This window comes from Austrofundulus limnaeus, unplaced genomic scaffold (assembly GCF_001266775.1).
Source record: "Austrofundulus limnaeus strain Quisiro unplaced genomic scaffold, Austrofundulus_limnaeus-1.0 Scaffold31, whole genome shotgun sequence".
NCBI classification, from domain to species: domain Eukaryota; kingdom Metazoa; phylum Chordata; class Actinopteri; order Cyprinodontiformes; family Rivulidae; genus Austrofundulus; species Austrofundulus limnaeus.
This window is the reverse complement of record NW_013952433.1, coordinates 2,640,879-2,645,505: the sequence shown is the minus strand read 5'-3', so window position 1 is coordinate 2,645,505 and position 4,627 is coordinate 2,640,879. Positions and strand designations below refer to the sequence as shown.

Genomic DNA, 4,627 nt, shown 5'->3' with positions numbered 1-4,627 from the left:
TGGTGCTGCACTGGTTGTGCTATTATCACTTTTTTCTCTTCTCTCTCTCTCTTTTTTCTCTTCTCTCTCTCTCTCTCTCTCTCTCTCTCTCTCTCTCTTTGTCTGAATGTGTTGCTAATGGCTAAATTTGCCGTGTGTGTGAGTTTGGAGCAAGTTTTTATCAATGATTTACTGACTAACGACGAGCCTGCTGGCCAGAGGTGTCAAAAGTATTCACATTCATTACTCAAGTAGAAGTATAGATAGGGTTTAGAAATACCTTTTTGGAAGTAGAAGTATCATCTCAAACTTTTTAAGGAAAAGTATAAAAACACTGGTTTTAAAACTACATAAAGTATAAAAGTAAAAGTAATAAACATTTTAAAATTAAGAATAAAAGCTTAGGCTGTGCCACAGGGTTTTATAGCGTATATAGCATATACCCCCCTCCATTTTTCTTTTAAAGTCAATAATGAGTATAATGTTAAATTAAAATGTTAATGTTGAAAATTTTTGGCTTAACTGACTAAACTACTTGTTTCAGCCACAATCAGGCTACAAGCATCTGCTACAGTATGTCCTGCTGGAATGTGATGTGATTTGTGTCATACAGGTGTGATGGAGTGAGTTCAATCCAATAGGATGTCAGAATGGTTTATATTTACACTTCTCATCTACCAACAATCAAATTCACTCTATCCATGAGCCCCATGTATCTGGATAGATTTCTATATTTTAAATTTTTTTCTGAACAATGAAAAGATGGAATAAAAACAAATCAAATTTAAATAGAATTGAAATACTTCTTGCATTATTGAAAAGTAAGGAATAGAAAATATAGATAACTGAATTAATATGTAAGAAGTAGAAGTAAAAAGTATGGGCTGGAAAATAATGACTCCACTAGTATAAATAACCAAAATTTCTACTTGACAGTCACAAAGTATTTGTGTTTAGTTACTTGACATCTCTGCTTCTGGCTCAGCGGTCTAACTTTTTGAAACAAGTCACATGACCTACCTTCAAGAGACGGCAGGGAAGTGGTGAGGGAGTCAGATCACGTGATCAGCTTGAATCCTGTATCCTGTGGCAACCGGTTGTTGTCAGCCATCATGAGGCAGAGTCCGTTCTGAAGGACACAAGACAAGAGACAAATGTCATTGATTTCCAGTGGTGGGCACAGTTCCTCTAAAGCACTAAAGCACTAAAATGGGAACTAATTTCTTGAATAGTGCTTTAGGGCTTTTGCTATTTTTAAAAAATCATTAGTGGATTAGCACTTGCTAAACTTATGGGCTAAATTCGCTGCCTCAGTTGGTAGAGCTGATGCCTCTCAGTAAGAATGTTGCCCGTTCAAATCCCGACCTGGAGACCTTTTTGGGTAGAGTTTGCATGTTCTCTCCGGGCACTCCAGCTTCCTCCCACAGACCAAAAATATGACTATCAGGTTAATTGATCACTAAATTGTCCCTAGGTGTGAGTGAGAGAGTGAATGATTGTCTCGTTTATCTCTTATGTGTCCCTGTGATGGACTTGTGACCTGTCCAGGGTGTACCCCGCCCCTCGCACTGTGACTGCTGGATATGAGCACCAGTAACCCTGAAAGGAATAAGCGGGTATCGATAATGGATGGATGGATGGAAATTTAGAAGCAATAACTGAGGTCTATAAATGTTATTGATCAACATTATTGTTCACAGTTGAGGGCGAAAGCTGTCATACATTTTGTTCAAACGCGTGTCACTYATCTACAAGGTCAAATGTCAAACTCGAGGCCAGCAGGTGACTCCCATTTGGCCCACCAAGGGCACTAAGTGACAACATTCAGCACACAGTAAATATTGTCTCATGTTGACTGAAAAATGTTTCATGTGTCAACTGGACTATTTTGGTGCTTTGGAATTAGCTTTTGTTAAACCTTTCAGTGCATTAGTGCTTTAGAATTAGGGGACCTAAATATTTGAGTTAGTGTTTTAGAATTATGAGACCTAAATATTTGAGTTAGTGCTTTANATAATAAGAGTTTCAGTCTTGTTTGCATTTAACTGCAGGTAGTTGTTGTTCAGCCATATTTTGACTTCTGACAGACAGTTAACGAGTTCAGATAGTTTGAAGAACTCAGAGGGTTGAAAGGAACAGTACAACTGTATGTCATCAGCATACAGATGGTAGGACACATTACTGTAATGTTTTAAAATACCTCCTAAAGGGTACAAGTACAAAAAAAAGAGGATTGGGCCCAAAACTGAACCTTGGGGTACCCCACAAGACAGTGGTGCAACATCAGAGTAAACCTGATTYAWAAAAACAGTAAAAGACCGTTCAGATAAATAAGAGGTGAACCAGTTTAACACAGAGCCAGAAATACTAAAATTATCTCTCAGTCTGTTGATAAGAACACAGTGATCCACAGTGTCAAACGCTGAAGTTAAGTCCAATAAAACCAGTACAGTGTAGTTTTTTCACTGAAGGAGTTAAAAAAGCAAGGTGCTGCCTGATTACAGGGATTTTATCATCAGGGGTGATAAGAGTTTCAGTCTTGTTTGTATTTAACTGCAGGTAGTTGTTGTTCAGCCATATTTTGACTTCTGACAGACAGTTACTGAGTTCAGATAGTTTGAAAAACTCAGAGGGTCGAAAGGAACAGTACAACTGTATGTCATCAGCATACAGATGGTAGGACACATTACTGTAACATTTTAAAATACCTCTGAATGAACTATTAGATCTATTTCAATGAAGCTTTTAGGAAATAATTAATGGATGTACATCTACAGCTGTTTAGTTTTTGGAGCCAAAAAGACCATCACAGCAGTTGAACGCAGAAAAAGAAAAAAAAAATTGTCAGTTATACAGACATTCTAATTTAGCAATTGTTGCTACTGATCGAATAATTTAGCATTAACTGTAGAAGTCAAATCTCACGAGGTTTTTATTTTATTATTTGTGGTTTGACTAAAACATCTGCAAGTCAACTATTTCTGAACATTGTTTAAAATTGTTATGAAAGGTGATATGCATTCCTTCAAGAAATGCTCGGAAAATACTTCAGGAATAAGAAATTATCTAAAAAAATAGATGTTTTTTAAAAGGCTCCTGTTTTTTTGAAACAATAAGAATATTTCCAGCCTGATCTTTTTACAGCAAGATTTCCATGAATAAATAATGGCACCAGTGTTTTTCTAAGTGAAATGAATGCGTGCGTGCGTGCGTGCGTGCGTGCGTGCGTGCGTGCGTGTGTGTGTGTGTGTGTGTGTGTGTGTGTGTGTGTGTGTGTGTAACTGAGGGGAGAGTCGCATCATAACACATCGCTGAGCAGTGAACACCCCCGACTGTCGCCTCCTCTGCTTCCAAGCTGTACGCTCTGCCACCCACCTCAATCTCTCATCTCAATCAACACTCCCTCCCCCTTTTTACTCCCCACCTTCACCATCACCCAGGTCCACCCCCACACCCCACACCCCCACCCCCATCCTGCATCATTTTCATAATTCCACCTCCCTCTCCCCCCTCTCTTCCTCAGTTGCTCTTTTTCTCCTCTAAGACCTCCTGTCGTTTCTTGTTTCTCCCTGCTTCCAGTGAGCTGCTCTCGTCCTCTCTCTCGCTCCCTCCTTCCTGTCTGGCCATATGGTGGCCTTCCCCTGTCATCTCTCTGAACTCACCAGCAGAAAACAGCAACACAAATGGTCGGTTAGAGAATACAAACATTGCTTTTTTTCCCCTTTCTCCTTCATATTTACTACAGACGTAGAGATTTACTGAATAGCCTGTGAATTATGTTTTACTTATAGGAAAAAGATCATGTAGGCATTTAATTCCACTTTTTTTGATGAAAGRTGAACAGAAAACAACTGTTGCAGATGACGCAGATATACTTTTTTTATTTTTTAAATTACTGTTTTTTTAACAGCCTGATTTATACCTTTTGGTGAAGAGTGGCAACTAAAAAAAAAATCCAGTTTTCTTTTCTAAATTTTCACAAAACATTCAAATTAGTAGCGTCAATAGGAACACAACGTTTTGCTCTAATGATTTGATTTTCTTATTTTCTTTGTTTTGTGCTTGTGTTCGGGATTTTTACAGCATTGACTCTTATTGTCATTTTTGCAGACATCTAAACAAACTGTTGAAGGGTTGTAAATATTTCGCTTATTTATTTTAAGAAACTTGCAAAAAATGAGCATTTCTGCATTTGGAGGCAATAAAAACACGAAATTTTGAATTTATCAAATTTTTTAAATGTTTTTCCTATGAAGAAGAACTGTGGAAGCCCATTTCCGCCACCCTGATAAAAAAATAAAACTTGTATCTCATAATTATGACTTAGCTATCTCATAATTATGACTTAGCTATCTCATAATTATGACTTAGCTATCTCATAATTATGACTTAGCTATCTCATAATTATGAGATACTATCTCACAATTATGAGATAGCTAAGTCATAATTATGAGATAGTATCTCATAATCATGAGATCCTATTGTGTCTCATTATGAGATTATGAGATAGTTTCTCATAATTATGAGGTAACTAAGTCATAATTATGAGATAGCTAAGTCATAATTATGAGATAGCTAAGTCATAATTATGAGATAGCTAAGTCATAATTATGAGATAGCTAAGTCATAATTATGAGATAACTATCTC

At 37.1% G+C, this 4,627-nt stretch overlaps 1 protein-coding gene across 1 annotated transcript in view; it reads right to left on the bottom strand.

Moving 5' to 3' along the window:
- The window catches only part of ptpn5 (protein tyrosine phosphatase non-receptor type 5), a 13,671-nt gene extending 12,502 nt beyond the window's left edge, over positions 1–1,169 (bottom strand). The window contains exon 1 of the mRNA XM_014005591.1: positions 1,000–1,169. The gene's annotated coding sequence lies outside the window, so the exon portion shown is untranslated. The remainder of the gene's footprint in view (positions 1–999) is intronic.
- Positions 1,170–4,627: the final 3,458 nt, after the last annotated feature.